The sequence below is a fragment of the Sorghum bicolor genome, chromosome 9, assembly GCF_000003195.3.
Source record: "Sorghum bicolor cultivar BTx623 chromosome 9, Sorghum_bicolor_NCBIv3, whole genome shotgun sequence".
Taxonomy (NCBI): domain Eukaryota; kingdom Viridiplantae; phylum Streptophyta; class Magnoliopsida; order Poales; family Poaceae; genus Sorghum; species Sorghum bicolor.
The window spans coordinates 31,344,976-31,367,144 of NC_012878.2; positions in this window are offsets into that span (position 1 = coordinate 31,344,976).

The following is a 22,169-nucleotide window of genomic DNA, read 5'->3' on the forward strand; positions in this document are numbered from 1 at the left end:
GAGAAGAAAGTGAGGATGATGGTCTCAAAATTGGTGATCTAATTGTGCCTGGTTCGGAGCAGCTCAGATTTGGTAACTTTGACCCGGTGGAGATAAGGAAAGTCTGTTGTATTACCATTGATATGAATCCTCAGACTGTGATAAATGAGTATGGCTCTAACATGATGATGAACAAGTATGATCCTCTCAAGACCTTCGAAGCGAAGAGTGCTTCGTATGATTGTAGCAAGGAGAATTTCTTTCAGGTTGAGGATATGATGTATAAGTATTCCAGTAAAAGTTTGCAGACTATTCTGGAAGATAAAGAGGTGGTGAACTGTGTGGAACGTGCTATCTCCATAAGCCCAGTTAAAGGAAGCCAAGGTGCTCCAATGATGGAACTCTCTAGCCAGGAAGATTTGCTTAAAAAACAAAGCAGTGATATTGACAGGGAGCTCATAGAAGAAGAGGATGGTCAAAAATCTGAAGTTGCTGATATGGATATCAGTTTAACTAAGCAAAAGGAAACAATATTTGTGGAAGATTCTTAGAAAGTGCAGAGTGTTGAGGATAGCATAGTGGAGATAACTCACAAGAAATCGGAAATGTATGATCTAACAGCTAAAAACTTAAATCCCTGGGAAAATCATGGTGCTGATATAAGGGCTGTGGTGGAAGACATTCAGAAGGAAAGCCAGGATGAATGGCCAGCGTGGCAGCAAGTGAGACAAAGCAAACAGCTAAGGGAGTCTGGAACCTCTCAGTTGAGGATGGATGGCATCGTCAAGGAAACTACAACTGAGGATCTGCATAGTGAAGGTATTACTTCTACTGACCAGAACTCCTTTGCAGTTCTTTCTGATATTCAGATTGTTTCTTTAGCATCTCAAATGGGGATCAACTCTGAATCCCTTAATTTCGAGAAAATTGATGCGCTTAAGGACCTAGAGAATGCTAGAATGAAACTTATTGAACAAAATAGTAGTTTGCTAGAACAGGAGAACATTATAGTGGATGAAAATTTTCCCCAGGTAGTTTTGGAGTGGGGATCAGAGGAATCTGATAGGGAATCCTGTGTAATTCCGGTTAGCTCAAGAAAAAGCAAGTCGGCTAAGAAAAAAAAAAGAGAAAAACCAGAGCAGTGAAGGCTCATCCTGTTGATGGTCTTACTGAATCAGGGGGAGATAAATCTATGGCTAGCCCTAGATTTAATCTCAGAGATAGAAAAACTATCAAGAAAGTCTATAAATGATAGGCATCATATGGAACTGTAGAGGGGTGGAGAAAAAAGGTCTCAGTTCATTTATCAAGGAGTTAATTTGGGACCATAAGGCTGACTTTATTGGTATTCAAGAAACTATGAAAAAGAACTACTCTGACAAGTTTTTTAGAAAGATTGATAATGCCAAAGAATTCAGTTGGTCCTGGATTCCTTCCAATGGAGGGTTGTTAAGTGGTATTAGAAATGATAGATTTGATGTGGAGAGTTTTGATAGTGGTGAGTTTATGATTACTGCTAATGTGTTTGACAAAGACCTAAAGAAACACCTTTCTTTGGTGAACGTTTATGCTCCGGCTCAGGATGTTCTTAAGGACAGCTTCCTTGCTGAATTGTCAAACTTTTGTATCAAAGCCAAGTACCCAGTTCTTGTGGGTGGCGATTTTAATATTCTGCGATTTAGCAGTGAAAAGAACAAAAAATTCAGTGAAAATAATTTCTCCGATGTCTTCAATCTGATCATTAACTCCTACGAACTAAGAGAGTTACCTCTTGCTGGAGGCAAGTTCACTTGGAGTAATAATAGATCTAATCCTACCCTTGAAAAGCTTGATAGAGTGTTAATCTCTAGTTCTTGGGAAGTGGAATTTCCTCTGTGTAATCTTCGGAAGATTCCTAGGTATATGTCAGATCATAATCCTTTGATTGTGCGCACTGATTTACACCAGCAGATAGGATCTAGACCTTTCTGCTTCAAAAATTCCTGGCTGCAGCATGCTGATTTTACTAGAAAAATTAAAGAAATTTGGGAAAGGAATGTTAAAGCTAAATCAGCCATAGATTCCTGGAATATCAAAATGGACAGGGTCAAAAAGTTTCTCAAAGGCTGGGGACAAAATTTGAAAGGGCACACCAGAAAATACAAAAGAATCCTTCATGAAGAACTTGTGATTTTGGAGAAAATTGAGGAAAATGAAATTCTGTCTTCTGATAAATTAGACAGAAAGACTTTCATTCAAACTGAGCTTCTTAGGCTCCTTGAAGAAGAAGAGAGTTATTGGCATAAGAGATCCAATAGTATGTGGCTTTTAAAAGGTGATAATAACACAGCTTTTTTTCATCGTATGGCGAATGGGAAAAAAAGGAAGAACACTATTTTTTCCCTGAATGATAAGGACCAGGTCATTGAGGGGGATAATGCCCTGGTGGCTCATGCTACCTGCTTTTACAAAGAGTTGTTTGGACCTTCTAAGCCTTCTGGCATACTTATGGAGCCTAGCTGTTGGGATGAGTCCGAAAGGGTTTCTGAACATGATAATAGTGAATTGAGTAAGCAGTTCTCTGAAACTAAAATTAAAGAGGCAATTTTTTCAATGGAGAAAAACACAGCTCCTGGGCCAGATCATTTTCCTGTGGAGTTTTATCAGCAATGTTGGGAAATAATCAAGGATGATCCGATGGCCCTTTTTTCTGATTTCTATAAACTAGAATTGGATATTGGCAGATTCAATTATGGTGTCATCACTCTCTTGCCCAATGTGAAGGATGCTAATAACATTAAGCAGTACAGACCAATCTGCTCACTGAATGTAAGCTACAAAATTTTTACTAAAACCTTGATGCTCAGATTAGAAAAGGTGATGGGGAAAATAATAAATAGGTGCCAATCTGGTTTTTTGAAAGACAGAAATATTATGGATGGTGTCTTAGCTTTACACGAGATTCTTCATGACACCAGGATTAAAAAGAAAGATGGGTTAGTCCTTAAATTGGAGTTTGAAAAAGCTTATGACAAGCTGAATTGGGAGTTCCTTTTTGATTGTCTTAGACAAAGAGGGTTCTGCGATAAGTGGTGTGATTGGATTAAATTAGTAATTGTGACTGGTACAGTTAGTGTCAAAGTTAATAAAACTACTGGTGGATATTTTACTTCTGGTAGAGGTGTCAGACAAGGTGATCCTCTGTCACCTTTTCTGTTTAATATTGCGGGTGACTCTCTAGCTAAGATGATTACTCTTGCTGAAAGAAACAATCTGATTACTGGTTTAGTACCTAATTACAATGATCATGGGGTTGCTATTTTGCAATACGCGGACGACACCATATTGTGCTTGAGGACAACAAGGAACAAGCAACTCATTTGAAGCTTCTTTTATACCTCTATGAGTCCATGTCGGGCCTCAAGATTAATTTTTCCAAAGGTGAAGTAATCATGATAAGTCAGGATGATTCCAAGAGAGTTGAATTCTCTAATATGTTCAATTGTGCTATCGGTAAGTGGCCCATGAAATACCTTGGAGTCCCTGTTGCTGGCTCTAGGCTTCATGTGGCTGACTGGTTGCCTATTATTGAAAAACTTATGAAGAGATTGGATGGTTGGAAGGGAAGTGTGCTGAGTCTTGGGGGCAGGTTGACTCTTATTAATTCCTGCCTGAGCAATCTTCCTGTGTATGTAATGTCGATGTATTGGTTGCCTGTGTCAACCATTGACAAAATGGATTCTGTCAGAAAAAGATTTTTCTGGCAAGGAGGAAGCCTAAAAAAGAAGTATCATCTTGTGAAGTGGACCAAAATTTCAAATCCTAAAGATAAGGGAGGGTTAGGCATTAAGAACTTAAGAAGAATGAATATAAGCCTTCTGTGTAAATGGTGGTGGAAGGTGGAGAATGGAGAGGGTATCTGGCAAGACATCATCAGGAAGAAATACTTAAAAATGGAAGTTTACATATCCTGAGGAAAAATCATGAAAATTCTGCGGTGTGGAATGATTTACTTAGAGTGAAAGCCTTATACCTGAGTGGGAATGGTTAGAATACCAGTTTTTGGCATGATCGCTGGTGTGGACTTGTCTCCTAAGCAGACAAGTTCCCTCGTCTTTTTGAAATTAGCGAAGATCAAGACTGCACAGTGGAAAATATGAAGAATAGGAGATGGAAACTTAAGTTTAGGAGATGGTTGCATGAAGCCCTTCAAAGTCAGTTGGGCAGACTCCAGGATATTGTCTATCGTTGCTGTACTAATGGCGACAAAGATAGAGCGGTGTGGGATTGGGAGAAATCTGAGGTTTTCTTTGTCAAATCTACCTACAATCATTTATGCAAGAATGACTATGGTCATAATAATAACAAAATTTGGAAAGCTAAGCTCCCTATCAAAATCAAAATTTTTCTATGGCTAGTATGTCAAAATGCAATTCTGACTAAAGATAACTTGTGCAAACAGAAATGGAAAGGGAACAAATCATGTGCTTTTTGTTCTGAGGATGAGACTGTTCAGCATATCTTTTTTGGGTGCCTGATGGCAAAATATGTTTGGAGTATTTTAGCTTTCTCTCCGGGGGCTGATTGTAGACCCTCTAACATTGATCAATATTGGATTTGGGTCAATAAGATTTTACCTTATAGCCAACGATGCATGCTATGGGGATTGCTGCCATTTGTTGGGCGCTATGGCGTTCGCGTAACGCTGCATGCTTTGAAAAGAAAAAATCAAATCTCCTACTGAGATTGTGTGCATGATCTGTTCTTTTTTGACATATTGGGCAGGGCTGCTGAAGGAAGATATGCAGGCTCAGGTTATCCCAGGCGCTTGTGGTGAAGTCGGCGGCATTGTTTTTCCACAGTCAAGGCGTTCAGATGGGTGCAGGGCATCAGATGGTGCCTTATGATGGTTGATTCCCATAAGTGTTGACATCCCTGAAGGCTATCTAGAGTTTGCTGTTTTTGGGCTCTGGATATATGTCTAGCCATAGTCTAGTCGTTCACGAACCTCTATCGTGTGGTTTGTACTGCAGCTTTTTCGTTGCTGGCGTGTTATCCTGTACTTTGGCTAGGTGCCCTTGGTGTACCTAGGCCTTAGTACCGTTTTTATTTCTTGTGTTTCGGTCCTTTATTTTGGTTTGGCTGAACTTGGTTGAAAGACCTTTGTAATTTCGTTGCTGCGGTAATGAAATTCGGTTTTTAACGGTGTGGAAACAATTCAATTCCACAAAACAACATCACCAATCCAACACATGACACATTTATCCGCAATATGCACAACAACTGAAAAACATCGTCACAACCGATCGAACATGATAAAGTTAACACATTGGGCCCATAAAGTTATTACACCATCCCAGTACATGACATGAGTCAAAGATCAAGGTTCCAGATTTACAACATGATAACAAAAGCACAACTGCTGAAAGTCATACTACAAAAGATCCTCACATAACAACTACCCACTACACTCCAGGCTCGTCGTCCGAGTCAGCGTCGAAGATCGCCTCTCCATCCTCGTCACTAACCGGCTCAAGCTCCTCGTCCTCCACGTCCTCGTGCAAGGGTGGCGCAGCCGCTTCTGGTCCATCTACCTCCATACCATCATCATCGGCCACAATCACCTGAGGTCCCACCTCTGGATACACGGGTACAGGGCGAGGAATAGGGTGTAGCAAGTTGTTGAGACGGTGAATCTCCACAAGACCAGCCTCAATCTGATCCTGCAGATAGTTCTCCCGCTCAAGCGACTGGATCCGGTGCATCTCCCAAGCCCGGCGCCTGTTCTCCGACACACGAAGCGCAGTATCCCTCTCACGAGTGATCTGCACCAAGCGCTCCTGCACTGTCTCCCTCTCTCTAGCCAACTGACTCATCTGATCCTGCTTGTGATCTCTCTCTCTAATGGCCTTCACCCACTGCTGCCTACGGTACTCCGCAATGTCTTCCCAGTCATTACGGTCCTTGTGAGCTTGCTCCAGTAGTCTAGCTTGCTTGCGAAACTTGCGAGCACGCTTTTTAGCCTTCTGTTGCATCTCCTGAGCCTGGCAAACAGTCACCATCACCTGGGCATAGGTGTCCTCTCGCTGACTGAACAGCTTGAGCACAGCCATCATAGCACTCATAGCAGGACTAGAACTCTCAGCTCGCTCTCCTCGGCCTCGGACCAACGCACAACCATCAGCGTGCTTCCACTCCGCTGCTGCTGTGTCAGCACGGGGAATGGAGGCCGCTGGCCCTCCTGTCAGCTCATCACCAAACTTCTAACAGATGTTGAGCAGCATAGCATGGGCTGCAACCTGAGCTGCTTCCCATGGAGTCTGCCCATTCGAGTTGCAGTTCCACCCTATCCATGCAGGCCTGCCCCCTTGTGGTGGGACAACCCCCTGCACAGCGAACCACTGCAAACCTCCCATCATATCCACCTCCCACCAGGAATACTGAGGTGGCTCAGTATACCCTACAGACTGTAGCACCCTCCAGAGCAAAGTTGGAGTGCCAAACTCGCTCAAAAAGGTGTCACTGGGGCGAGGTGAAGCGGGCACGTCCATCTGTGGAAAGGAATAACCATGGGTAAAAGGGGATTAGTTTAAGCAACATTTATTTAATTAAAAGGGACGACATTATAGGGGACGGAGTAGACAGAATGTATGTATGAATGCGACATGATGCATGCACGAACCGTATGTCCTCACAAACTTAGAAAATTAATATTCTAACGGATATACGGTGGCATACATTCGTCTCTTGATACGATAACTATCGATTTACACGTGCGCTGTTAGAGTATCTGTAGAAAACTTCATTGCAGCCCAACAGTTCCCAATATATCACTCAAGAAAGCAGTAAACTAAGTGCACATTGCTTATACATGCCCAACATGCACAAACAATGACACCACAGCTACCCGAGAAATTAAATGCTCCAAAATTAAGTTTCTTTTATGGTTCCATGGTTAGACATGTAACCACTCCAGAAAACCACCGCGAACACTCCCCTAGACCACCGTTTGGACGATCATGCTCTCACAGCTCACACTTACCAGGACGTAGGTGTGACGTTGCATAATTTAAAGCTAGCGACATATGTGGCTAATTCACATATGAAGGCTACCTCTACCATTAGACTACAGGGTAGCATAGTGCGGTCATCACACATCCATACCTGAGTACTGCCGGAGATGCATAAAATAAAAACCCCCCAAGTCAGTACTTAAATAGCCACCTATAGTCCTTATATAGGCAAAGAGGATTCGACCACTGGCATAATTTTAAGTATTGATTTACACCATTTTATTTAAAAAATCTTTTGTTTTTAAATACACAAACACTGCATTTATAATGCTGAACTTGCTCCGACTCCAGCTGTCACAGAACCGACCAAATTATAAGAGTTCAAGTGTAGAAACGATCGACTAGCAATCAAGTTTCCAAACTTGAGCTCATATAATCCCGGTAGTCAACTGAAATCACGAAGGACTTCAAACCAACTTGCAACAAACCAAGATCGTAATAGTTCAACATAACACAGCGAATGTTACAAAGTCATTCATTGCCGTCGAAGCGGCACCACATCGGAGTTACTTTGTTATTACAACACATGTTTGTAGTAGCGGAAGCAAAATAGTTTACACACTCATTCCAAAGTTCATTTCACCAGTTCTTGTTACTGCTAGAGTCTCATGCCATCCATCCAAAAGCAACAGGTACGAAGTAGTTAGAGAACCGCGCCCAACGGTTTAGTCCTCATCCCCAGCGGGATGAAGACAGGTCTTGCAAAAGCCATCATAAAAGATATCATCTGCAACAGGTGGGAATAAACCCTGAGTACGAGGATGTACTCAGCTAGACTTATCCATCTAGTCAAAACATAAGAGACACCAAGGATCATGCAAGTCTGAGTATAAAGTGTAGCTGGCTTGACTCAACATTTGCCAAAAGCTTAAGTGGAGACTATACCATTGTAAAAGCATCATATTAATCATCATTAACCTGCCACTAGATTAGCACCTATACTAAACACATCACTTGGTTAATACAAGCACTAATAACCATATCAAGTTCATCATATGTTCTTCCTTGCTATCATCATTATCATGAACCATTGTTCTTTAGTGGATGCTACGTTTGCCGCTGCTCTGTCAAGTTCTCACTATCCGGGAGAGACGGCGATTCAAACCGATTCCTATCCAGCTGGAGGGTTATTCCTAGCACTCACCCAAGCATCCCCCGTCGGAGAGCAAGCGGGTCACCTTTTGGTACGACTCAGGAATCGCGGCTCCGATCAGCGCCGCACTCCCAGGGCTACCACTCTGCTAGGGAGGTCAGGAATTTTAACTCACCTGCCTGTGGTGTTACGCCAATGGTCCCCCGCACACCGCACTTCCTCCGGTAGTGTGCACTTTATACTTGCCGGTCTTCCGGCCTGAGTCATACTACTAGGCTTCGCGGTCGGAACGAGTTATCCGGCCAACTAAGTGTTAGGCATGCGTTCAACATGACAAGAGGACGTACAACGATCGGTCCTTAGCTACCACAGACGGAGTTACTACAACCTTGTAAAACTCTGCCCGGCTTAAGTCAATTTAAACCGGTTCCTTCCACGATAGCACATATAGACAATCGTGATCCGATACAACCCTATCTCACGCAGGTGACAAGATATCACCCGACTTCTACCGATTAAAGCATGGCTAAGCTGCTACTCGATCCTAACCCTAGAACCAGGTGGTGGTAAGATATCTGGACAAGGATTGAGTAAAATGCAGCAAGGGTTTCATCACAACTCCTATACGTAATGCATCAATAGAGATAACATAATCAAGTAAGATTTCAAAAATAAAGTGGGAGACTTAAGATGCTCCGGGGCTTGTCTTTCACGAACGATGCAGGCTCGTGATTCGGGCACTCAATCTCCTCTTCGGGCTCCTCGTGTCTGGCTTGCTGGACCTCCGCCTCCGGATTAATCTCCTGGCCTTCTGGATTCACGTGGGGCTCGAATGAAGCTGTCGCGTCCGGTGCACCTATTGCATGCATGATAAGTAAGAATGGGTGCATACTAGATGGGGATGAATGCTTGACAATGTAGTTAGAAATTCACTGGACACTCATTTACTGAGTAAACTTCCAAGATAACCTCACAAAGAATAACTAATTAACTTAGCAAGACCTAGCAGTTAAACTATAAGCAGAAATCCTTTCATAACAGAGCAGCTCAAGAAATAAATCATAACTGGAGCTATACAGATACAACAAACATGAATGGGGACATTCTGGAAAGCTTATGAAATTGACTACATTTCATCATTAGACATCATAACAAGATTCACAAGCTAAACAAGTCATTTAAACAAAGTTCCAGGTTCTGTCCCAGAAAAACAGAGAACACCTATTTCTGGAACCCAACTTGGAAAAGCTATAACTTTTAAACCATTGGACCAATTGATCCCAAAATTAAACCACAGCTAGTTCATAAAGTTTACAACAACTTTGATTTATACAAGTCTTCCAGAAAACCAAGTTATCATTAAGCAAAGGTTAGATTACTCCCTTGCTGTCCAGAACAGCTTTTAAACCTTTCATTAATTATTTGATGACATAACCAAAACACATTTAGTGGCAACCAAATGGTTTATAAACACCAGCATACCATAAGATTACTAGAACAACATATGTTAAACCCCAAAACATTTAACAACAAGACATTTATTAATTTAATTCTATAAAGGGACGTAATTACAAGATACTAGCAAAAGTGCTCAGAAAAATCTACAAAATTTATACAAGCACAAACATAGCATCTTGACATCACAATAAAATTTTTAGAACAATTGCGCATGCCAATTTTAAGATAAGCATTTAACATATGACAAGGTGCTTATTTCATAAATTAAGAAACATGGTTTAGGTAGTGTCAAACATCAGATTTCAGATTATTTACATTTTAGTGTTACCATAACCAAGTTTGACACCAAAGTAGAACACCAGCATAAGCACCAATTAATTATTATGATTTAAGTAAGACAACAAGCCATATCACAAACATAAATTACATATCACAGGTACCATACTCCACAAATCATGAAATAATTATCATAGCATTCTCATACCACTCAGAGCATAGCATAAAAATTTCATAGCAAAAGGAGCAGTAAATCAACAGATATGAATTTATACTTAAATAATCAAGATTAAATTATGATAATTATTTTTCCCAGAAAACATGGTATATTTTATATTATTAATAAAAACTAGCCATCTCAAGGAACATCACAAAATTTGTTTCATAATTTTTGGATCTTAGAAACAGAAGTTATGATTTTTGCAAGAAAGCCAAAAATCTGGATTTGAATAAAAGAAAGGTGAAGACCGTTGAGTCACTGACAGCGGGTCCCGCGCGTCAGCGACCCAGAGAACAGAGGACACCTTCGCCGGCGAATGCTAGCTGACGGTGAGCTTCTCCGGCGGATCCAAGGGCACCAGCGTGGTCCTGGAGTGATTCCGCATTGATGGAGATAGGTGGCACTAGGGTTACAGCGACGGAGAGGGGTCGCCGTCGGCCATGGTGGCACGGCGGAGCTACCCCGGCTTACACCGGCCATCTCCGACCGGTAGAGCGTCGGGAAAGAGCGGCTTAAGCACCAGTGAGTTAGCGCGGAGCTTTCTAGGTAGAAACGCCTAACCCTAAAGGCTCCGGTGAGCCTGCTCACGTGCGAGGTGCTCGTCGGCAGTGAGCACGGCGGTGCGGCTGCCGTATGTTGGGTATTCTTAACATCATTACCAAAAGTAGACTAAGTTCTTTAAATCTAGTAACGGTGCCAAAAATGCCAAACCTATCCCTCACACCACTTAAGCCAAGTTGTCATCCCCAGCATGACATGAGGGACGCGGTATTGAAACATGCAATTGCTCTTCTAAATAAATAATGAATGGGATCTGCAAGCGCACAGATTAATACCAATGCAGCATTTTAATCGGGAAGTATCCCAGGTATCGTTATTTATATTTTTACCACTGGGAAGGGATTAACAATCATCAATATTGATTACAGAATAGAATATGAGATTGAGCATCTATCATTGCATGTATAATTAAGAACATTATATCTAACTCTTCATACAGGGACAAGTGTCACATAGAAGATATATGAAATAATGAATAGTGAAAAGGATAACTAATCTGATCTAGCCACATAATAAATATGATAAGCACCTCAATTAGATACTCTAGAAAGTCATTAGCATGGTATTAGAACGAACTACAAGAATATTCCCTAAGTTATTCTCAACTATATAGTTTAGCATTATCATAGTTAGTGCAAGCATACTTAGCAATCATTGTGAGACAAGACTACGCCCATGCATAGTGATATTAGCAAGGTAAATGAGAAACATAGCAATCACTCCCCTATAATAATATTGCGCTGCCAGCCCAATACACGAGAGGGGGACTATATAAGAATCAACGAAGCTGTCACTATCACGAACTACCCCACGATCTGGCATATTGGGTACAATCGCAGATAAATACGGTATAAGCACCACGCCTACACAATATCTATCATTTACCCATAGATCCGATGGATAAGCGCTATACGATCCTAAGCATGTATATAGATCCAATCTAACTAAGCCAAGTACATAACTATGATAAACTAAGAACAATATAATCTTGAATATATGCAAGTAGAGCAAAGTCATAAGCAATATATTGAAGTAGAACAAAGTCATATTCATAATATTGAAGAACAAAGATAATTAGAAAGTAATTAGAAGCACAATTAGAGAATTACCAAGAATCCTCCTGACAGATCCGGAAACCAATCGAAGATTGACTCCTTCTAGTTCTAATCCTATGTAGCTATGCTAATCTAGATATCTAATTGATGTGGTGGCTCTAATCTTGATCAGAGGCTTCTTCTCCCTTGAGTAACAATGAATTAGGGTTGAGAGGCTCTCTCCTCCAGGGGCCAGGGGGTCTCGTTTTATAGTCCCTTCAAGTGAATATGGGCCGTTGGATCAAACCGACATAGATTGTATGGTTTAGATTCATCCTTTAGGTTGGTGGAGATCTCCCACGAAGCAGAGTCCTGATTGGACTCAGGGAGAGGGCGGGCGCCCAGGGGAACAGGGCGGGCGCCCTGCCTCTGGCCCCGTTTCGCCTCCGCTTCGGTCTCGTGGCTTCTGGAGTCTTTTAGATGTAAGATAATTGCGCGGCACGTTAATATCTCTATGTAATCCCGACGTGTGGGCCTTTCTTCCGTATTTCCTGATAACCCCCTGCAGAAATAGACAAACACCAAAACTCGTGGAATTCTGTCACATAAAACCCTAAGTCTAGATGTTGATTTCATTTGGATCCTTTTCTTTGTTTATTTAATAATTAAATTTGATACTTAAGGATCGTCAAAAAACTCCCCCAAGCTTACCTCTTGCTTGTCCCTGAGCAAGGATAGACTCAGCTATGGATCATAAGTTGTTGCAATATTTTAAAAAATTGACGGTACACATGCTTTTTAAATAATATCTCATCTCTGAGTTAGAGTAAACTGTCAAGACTTAAAACTTACTTACTTTACCTTTCACCATGGGACTTGTAACTGTTACTTCTGTCTTGAGTGGTTAAAAGATAGAACAGTCTAGCCAAGTGCCGTGTCTCTTATTCTTGATTAGCTATAGTTCTGGGGTTTTTGCAGATTTTCAAATAAAACTCAGAGATTCCTTGTATGACTCTCTCAAATCTCTCCTTTGTGGTATTTCTGGATCCTTACCAAGGCAGTGATGGTATATGCCTTCTCTCAAAAATATGTAGTATTTGTGGTATAAGGCATAGTGGCATTGCCTTCTCTCTCACCCTACTCTAATAAGGCTTTAATATCTAGAGCTCATAGGTGGGAGATAAAATATACATACTTACAAGACATTTATTGCATAGTCAAACCATGGATCCAAAGAAACAAATCAATAAGTCGAATCAAGATGTGCATGTGTGGCGAATGAATGGTGTATGGTGATGATGGTGATAACAATGGTAAAAGTCTAATTCTACTTTTGCTCTTTGAGGGGATACATATCTCCCTTGCTTTTTAAAATTTTATGGGGAGAATGAGATGCTCTTCTTTTTCTTTTCTCTCAGGTGGGTATCTTGTACCCCTAATTCTACTGTCGGACACTTGTCCATTTTTACCTCTCGTCTCACTTTTTTTTCTTTTCTTTCGAGGTTCCGAGCACTTGTTCCTTTTTATTTCCTCGTATATTTCTCTTTCTTTCTTTTTTATAGCACTCATCTCTTGAGATAATATAGCAAGTGGTAGTAACAAGATAACTTGAGCATTTATTTCACAAGGGAAAAACAATAATATTTTTGGTTATTCTCTCCCGGATTAGGAGTAGAATATTTTTAGGTGATTCTGGAGATGGAAATGGATGGATATATGTGGATGGTACTTCCGGAGTAGAAGTAGCATATATGAGTGAACGTGCAAGTGAATCTTGATTTAACCACATGACAAGCTCCTAATGGTCTACACAGCTTGACCACACTCAATGCTCATAAGCAGTAAATAGTAAATGTGTGGCTCAAAGTCTAGCAAGCATGTATATATGGCTGTGGTAGGAATTTAAACTCTCATCATACAGGAACTCATCATGCAACATTTTAAAGATTTTCAAAGATAAAATTCTCCAGAATTCTAGCATCTCTAGGAACAGATAAACAGCAGCTCAACCTTCCCATATCGTATCCGTTAACAACTTAGACTTCAGATCAAGTTTTCATCCCACAAGTTTAGGTCTAGAGCAAGCTTTAAATTATAACTGTTATATCTAAACTTGAGAGAGAACTTAAAATGTGCAAATTATGCAGAGCAACTATTCATCATATCCATGCTTGAGTTTTATTATTAAGATACAGATTAGCATAGCCACTTTATTCATTTATTAAACACACTAAGCAAAAGATATATATATAAGCACAAAATCTTTATTTGGTTTTTCCATAGTTATGTATATTTATATTCTAATATAATATAAGTATAAAGATAGATAGAAATACTTATCGAGATAAATGGGGGTGCTTTCCTCCAAGCTAAATTTTGACGTAATTTCTCTTGATGTAGCTAGCAGGTAGCAGAGGTGTATTTGAAAGTTAGCAGCATTCTGACAGTGATTAGAATGTCCTCCGTCTGCCAGTCTTCCTGATTCTTAGATTCTGTGGAGCTCAAATAGACAACAAAGCTTGTGGAACTGATTAAGTGTTAGCATAAATATCTAGCCTTTATCATGTTGAGACTCCTTAATAATTATTACTCCCTGTTTTTCTATTTTTATTTTTATAAAGCAGAAAAATATTTATTTTATTTTTATGCCACCACAGCGAATGTATTTATGGGTTTTATGCCACTCGTATACTTACATGGGGCTTACTGTTTTTTCACATTTTTATTTTCTTTTTAGGATAGCACGAACATGATTAACTAAGTAAACTATTTTAAATAATTGAAAGGGAAAGGATAACTACCAAGTTTACCTCTTAGAAAGGCGTTCGGTGTTTTTAAGCCCTCCGAACAGGACTCTCCGTTTTCTTAATTGTCCTAGGATTCGTTGGGTGGCGTAGTCGGTACTTCCGGCGGCGCCTCCTCTTCATGTATAGTTATCTTCATTTTCCATACCTGACTCGGTGCTATGGTCTCCTCTGGATAATTCTGTTTAAACTCTACGTCTTCTGACCTTATAACTTCTCCTTCATAGTCTGCCCATCCGTCCCTGATGATCTGCCTCCTCTGGTTGCGGTTGCGTCTCTTTCTGACCTGCTTAGATTCTTCAACGATATAGTTAGGGTCAGTAAAATAACGGCGTACCTTCTTTGAGGGGAAGTGCATATGGACTTCTTCGGTTCCAATGTAGATAATTGCTTTGACGGAACTGAGGAACGGTCTTCCAAGGATGATGGGTGGATCGTATTCGTCTTCTCCCATGTCAATAACTTGAAAGTCTGTGTAGACAAAATGATCGTCTATTTTGACTGGGACATCAGTTACTGTTCCTTTAACTTCTCGAAATGTCTGATCTGCCATCTGGAGCTGAATGTATGTTGGTCTTAGGGGCATGGTCCCGAACAAGAGCCGATAGGTGACTGCGGCCATTATGTTGACGCCCGATCCAGTGTCACAAGACGTCTTGTAGAAGTTGTATCTATTTATGGAGCAGTTAATGCTTGGCATTCCAGGGTCGTCCTTCTTGGTCAAAAACGATTACTTAAGTTGGTGATCTTGGCCTCCATGAACTGCAGTGACCATCTTAGCGGACTCGGTCCACACTTGCTTGTTCCTGTTCCTGTCGACGAAAGCTGGTCGGCAGTCTACCTTGGGGTATACCCACGGTAGTAGTTTATCGGTAGACGGTGCGCAAACTACGAACTCGATGGTGACGCAAGACACGGACAAGCTTTTTATCCAGGTTCGGCCGCCGAGTTGGCGTAATACCTACGTCCTGCGTCTGGTTGTATTGATTTGTGTTGAGAGAATATGATGTTCTAGGGGGGTCCCTTGCCTCTCCTTATATAGTCTGAAGGGCAGGGTTACAGATCTGGAAACTAATCCTAGTCGGTTACAATTGTCATAGATAGTTCGATATCAATTCCTATTCTAACCGACTAGAATTCTGCTTGATCTCCACATCTTGCTTCCTTGCGCGAAACTCCAGGCTATCGGATCAAGCCTTGAACTCGTCTCGTAATGGGCCAAGCTTCCTGGCCGAAGTCTAGCCGTAAGGGTATAGGGGTTTATACCCCCACAGCTAGTCCCCGAGCACCATGTATTGTGATGTAACACGTCGTCTTGAGCTTCTTCGATCAGTGAGACTTGACGTCTTCAATAAGTGGGAAAGTCGCCCAAACAGTTGCAACGGTTCTTTGACCAACTCAAAAGACAGTTGATCAACATTGACATTGAAGAAGCGAGTTGTTCGAAGAATGCATGGTGCTCTAAATTAAAAAAGATTTCTTTCCCGGTGAAGTGTGCCCACTTTACTTTTTTGAAAGGTATAAACATCAAAAAAGCAAGCATATTCACCGCAAGGTGAAGTGTGCCCACTTAGTCCCCGAGCCTGGTAGTAGGTGACGTAGGCACGTGGTGCCAGGGTCAAAATAAAAGTCCTCAAAGAAATTCTGTAACTGAGATGCATCGCCAGATGCATCGTACCGATGTAGTCCCCGAGCTTGCTGGAAGGCAAAGTATGAGCCTTGTAGCAAGGTCTAAAAAATTGAATTTACCAGTCCGTCTACAATTGAATAGGCTAATCGACCAGTCCCCAAGCACCAAGTGCGCTCCTTAGAATTCTGCGTTGCTATACTGTACGACCAGTCCCCAAGCATCGAGTGCTCGGTGGTCGGTGCAGTCTTTGAAGTTCCGAGCTGATAGACTGGGCGACCAGTCCCCAGCGTCGAGTGCTCGGTGGTCGGTGCAGTCCTTGAAGTTCCGAGCTGATAGACTGGGCGACCAGTCCCCGAGCGTCGAGTGCTCGGTGGTCGGTGCAGTCCTTGAAGTTCCGAGCTGATAGACTGGGCGACCAGTCCCCGAGCATCGAGTGCTCGGTGGTCGGTGCAGTCCCCGGATTGTTGACGATCTTTTCAGTTAAAGTTGACATGACGAGACCTCCTGATGGGTTGTCAGATGGACGCATGAAAAATTGCGCCTTGCAACTGTGCAGCCGTCCTTTGCGTGGTTTGAGAAAAAGGAAACCATCAATTGGTACGAAAACTCCGCCGCATTAATTGTCTATAATCATTGTAAACCGAAACGCCGCATCCGCCGCATGGCCCGCCCACTTCCCGAGAATACAGGAAATGGGAGGGGTGGAGTTGCGGGTTATAAGAGCCTGACAGTTCCGCCTGTACTCCTTACCCTGCCATTGCCCTCAAGCCTTCCATTCTCGCCTCTTTGCATCACCTGCATCTTCGTAACCCAAATCCACTTCTCACCTCCAATGGCGAAGAGCGACTCCAAGAAGAGGGCTGAACTGATGGCCAAGGAGTGGAAGAAGTCCCGCAGCACCACCAAATCCTTCGGTGACCTCGTCGACATGGGACTCCTGCACAGCTCGGAGCTTGGCGGCTGGAGAGCGCCGGAAGGAGAAAGCTTCCCCGACCCTCGTGCCGGTGAGATCGTCGTGTTCGAAGATTTCGTTAAGAGGGGATTTGGGGTTCCGGTTCATCCTTTTCTCCAAGGTCTTCTTTTGTATTATGAGATCAGGATTTGCAATCTGCACCCGAACTCAATTCTCCTTATCTCTACGTTTATCCATCTGTGCGAGGCCTATGTTGGCGTAGAGCCGCACTTCGATCTTTTTCGTTACCTTTTCTGCTTGAGGAAGAAGGGAGCAGTTGGAGGCTCCAAGGTTGCAGGTGGAGTATACCTCAACCTTCGTGATGGAATGAAGAATCACTACCTGCACTGTCCATGGAACACTTCCTTGACCGAATGGTATAGGAAGTGGTTCTACGTCAGGGAGGAACCGGGCAGCTCCACGTTCTGCGACGTGGGGTACATTCCCGAGAAGAGGGTGAGCTGGACCGACCGCCCGGAGTTCAACGGTCAAGTGGCGGATCTGATGAAGCTGATCGACTGGTCGCGCCTGGATGGGCTTGGCGTGGTCGGCAACTTTATTTGTCGTCGGGTGATGCCCTGCCAGAAGAGGGTGCACTCGGCGTACGAGTATGCCGGAAGTGTGGACCCGACCAGGATGCGACCGGAGATCTTGGAGAAGGCGGAGGTACAACGGCTATTGAACGAGCTGTTCAACTTCGCGGACGGAGGCTTCATCCGTGGCAGTGATCGGGTGCAAGCCTTCAAGTTAGGCCGACCAGCACCAAAGGTATGTTGCAGATTATTTTGTTTTAGTATTCGTATATCGTATGTGGCTAGCTCATCTTTGTTGCTTTTTGTAGATTGGCGATGTCGACCGGTGCACAGTGTATGTATCACTGGCACCGGGGATGGAGAATCCTGCGGGAGAAGACCCGCTAGAGGAGGACGCTGCTCGGTGTGCTCATTACACCAGCAGTGAGGAGGAACAAGCCCGCCCCGTCCCAACCACCGAGGAGAGGGTGTCGGGGAAAAGGCCAATGCCTGTGGATCCGTCGCCGATGCCGACACTGCCGGCGGAGAGCAGCCGAGCGCCGAAGCGGCGTCGGTTCATCCGGATTGACGACGACGAGGAGGAGGAGGAGGCCGTTCCGTCGTTGGTCCGGAGGCCTCCTAGCCGTCCGGACGGCGGGGTGACCACTGCCGACCGTGTGGCCGTCGATCCACCTGCGCCTCTTGCTGGGGAGTCGGGAGCACAGGTGCCGACTGGTCGGACGAGAAGGAGGTTTACCGCGACCCACCGCCGCTCGAACCTGTAAGTGCTCAACTTGCGTATTTCACCGATGTTTTTTTTTGATTGTAGTTTTGTTCCTTTAGCGCGGCGTCGGATGTCGACCCTGGCCATGCCGCTGGCCAGGGGACGAGTGAGCTGGTTTGCGCTGCTGAAGACGCGGCCCCGCAGAACGCAGAGCAGCCTACGGCTGCAGCCGTGCCTGAGAGCGCCGAGGAGTCCCCGGCCGCGGCACCGGCTACGTCGAGCAGCCCGACCAGGGTTGAGGAAGCTATGGGGACGCCTCCCCCAGCCAGCACCACGGAAAGGGAGGGAAGGGCCCCGACCCCTCCTCCCGCCGGGGAGGGTGAAGTCTCCACACCGCCCCGAGCAGGGGCCGCTTCGACTGCAGGCTCCCCAGGTCTGGTCCGGGGACCAGTAATGCCTGGGACCGCTACCGGGAGCAACGCAGCGCGGGAGGAGGAAGCTCAGGCGGCCTCCGAGGACGAGGTGGAGGAGATTGAGGGTCGTCCCCGTGATGGCCGCCAACACGTGTATGTGTGGCGCCAACGCGGGGATCACTTTATCGGGCATGAAGAGCTCGCCGAGACCGAGGAGGCCGCCAGGGTGGAGCGCGCAGCCAAGCGCCTCGTCGACGAAGTCAAGGTAAGCGACTTTTTGTACTGCTGTACATTCTATGCCTTGTCTTGCATGGTCGTTATATGTTCGCTTTGTAGGGCGCAATGAAAACGGCAAAGTACCGGAAACGGTGCTTTGACCAGATAGAAGGCGTCGTGGCCGAGAACAAGGCCCTGGCCGCGGAGGTAGACCTTCTGCGGTCGGAAGTCGGGGAGAAGGTGGCCGAGATGAGCGCCCAAGAGGAGCGTCGTCTCGACCTCACTCGTCGCTTGGCCGACCAGTACCGGCAGCGAGAAGGTTAGTCACACGCTCCGAGCAGCTTTGCGTACTTGTGTAGTTTGCTTTACTGACCAGTTTATGATTCACGCAGACTTGGAGGAGGAGGTAGCGCGCCTCCGACAAGAGAAGGAACAGCTCAGCCAACAGCTCACCGGTGCGCTGGAGTCCGGGCGGCGAGCAGGAGAGGAATTGGGTCGAAAGGACCGAGAATTATCTGGTAATGGGTGCCGCCTTGTTAGCTGCTGCTTGTCGCCCCTTTGTTTGTTTGGTATGCCGAAAATAACGCTTTGTTTCGTTTGCAGTGCTCAAGGTGAACGCCAAGAAGCACCTGGATGATCTGATCAAGGACCGGGACTCCTGGAAGGTCAACTGTTGCAGGATCTGGAAAGGAGTGTCCTCGGTCCTAGACCTGATCAGTCCCGAGCTCCCAGAGAGCCAGCCCCACGCGCCACAGTTGACCCCGGTCGAGAAAGCGCAACGGGCATGGGACTGGCTCCAATAGTTCGTGAAGGACGCCGGGGAGTTTGCCGGCGCGCACGTCCTCAGCATGGTGCGCGCCCACTATCCCCTGGTCGACTTGAGTAGGCTGGAGAAGAGGTACCCGAAGGAGGTCGGCTGACAGGAAGCGGACGAGCTTCGAGGTAGTCTGCTGGACTTGTCGTCGACAGTGGTCGGCGACATCAATCTGTGCGGAACGGCCACTCCCCCAGACCAGCCGAGTTCAGATAGGTCGGCGAGGGAGTTGTCGGGCGCGTCCGTTGCGGGAGATGGGCGGTCGACGCCTGCGGTCTCGACCAGCCAGGCGCCGGTGGCCCCGACCCCTTCGTCCGGGCAGCAGGGCCAGGCGGGTGATCAGCCCGAGCAGCTAGGCCAATAGAGTAGTCTGTAGGAATAGACTAGTGTCTGCCCGTCAGGGTATTTATTGTAAACTTTGTATGTAAAGTTTGTAATAAAGTTTGCTTTTTTTGTCATGACTGTTGTTTTTGAGCGCTGTAAGATTATCTGAGTGACGTGTCACCGTATTCGTCTTGGTAGTCGTTAAGAGCATCCATTGCAGGAGTTTTGCCGAGTGCTGTATGCGACAAGGTATAGGCAAAAAATAGAGAATTTCATTATCAACAATTATAAGATACTTACAAAGGAAAGTTATTAAAACTTTATGGATAGAAACGTCGCAGTTTGTCTATGTGCCAAGAGTTAGGCACTCGTGTTCCGTCTGGGTATGCCAATCTACAGGACGTAGGTTGTGTGACCTCGGTCACCACGAAGGGTCCTTCCCAGGGAGTGGATAGCTTGTGCATTCCCTCCTGGCTTGTTTTCCATCGAAGTACCAGATCGCCGACCACGAAGGAACGGTCCTTGACGTTCCTGTTGTAGTATCGCCTGACTGCCGCGAGATATTTTGCTGTTCGGAGACAAGAATCTAAACACTTTTCCTCCATGCAATTGATTTCGAGTTCTCTGGCGTTGTCGGCGGTCGCCTGGTCGAAGTGTTCGATTCTAGGAGATCCAAAGTGTATGTCAGACGGCAGGACCGCCTCTGCACCGTACACCATGAAGTAGGGAGACACCCCTGTGTTTCGACTGGTCTGAGTTCGGAGGCCCCAGACCACTGCCGACAATTCTTTCATCCATCGACCGGGTGCTCTGTCGTTTTTGGTGTACAACCTTTTCTTTAGGGCGTCAACGATCATTCCGTTAGCATGTTCAACTTGACCGTTGGCACGTGGATGTGCCACTGACACGTATTTTATGACTATGCCTCTGTCATCGCAGAAGTCCCAAAAAGTGGTGCCAGTAAACTGAGTGCCCAGGTCGGTGATTATGCTGTTCGGGATGCCGAATCTGTGTATGATTTGATTGAGGAACTCCACAGCCTTCTCGGAGGTTGCCTTGACCAGAGGCATGTATTCAATCCACTTGGAGAACTTGTCGATTAACACGAAAACAAACTTGAAATTGCCCGGGGCTGGTTTAAATGGCCCGATCATGTCAAGCCCCCAGCAAGCAAAGGGCCAAGACGACGGGATGGTTTGAATTTCGTGGGCAGGTATGTGGGTCCTCTTAGCGAAAAACTGACATCCTTCGCAGTGTCGAACTAGTTTTTCTGCGTCGCCGACTGCGGTTGGCCAATAAAAACCTGCTCGGAAAGCCTTTCCGACCAGCGTTCTTGATGCGGCGTGATTGCCGCAGGATCCAGCATGTATGTCCTCTAAGAGCTTGATACCATCATCTTGGGGTATGCACTTGAGCAGTACTTCGGAGCTTGCGTTTTTCCACATGAGTTGGCCGTCGACCAGGATGTAGTTCTTTGATCGCCGAATGAGGCGCTCGTTCTCTGTTTTGTCCTGAAGGCCTGTCCCGTCCGATATGTATTTGATGAACGGGGTACGCCAGTCACGCCCACCGGTTGTCGGAGTGGCGTCGTCTATGAGCATTGCCTCGGTGGGTTGCTTGTCGACCAGGGAGGAGCCTACGCTCGGCTCGTGGATGTCCTGGACGAAAATACCCCGCGGGATCTGGGCCCGAGATGAGCCTAACTTCGACAACGCATCTGCTGCTTGGTTCTTATCCCGGACCACGTGGATGTACTCTATGCCGTAGAAGTTGGTTTCCCATTTGCGAATTTCTTTGCAGTAGAGATCCATCTTCTCGTGGGTTGCGTCCCACTCCTTGTTGAGCTGGTTGATGACCAAAGCGGAGTCGCCATAGACACAGAGGCGCTTGACTCCCAGCTCAACGGCTAGTCTTATGCCATGCAAGCATGCTTCGTATTCGGCGACGTTGTTTGACGCCGGAAAAAGGATCCGAAGGACGTAACGCAGTTTGTCCTTGTTGGGTGATACGAACAGTATCCCAGCGCCGGCACCGTTGATGTTCAAGGACCCGTCAAAGAACATTGACCAGTGGTCTGAGACATCGGGAACGGAAGGCTCGTTGAGAT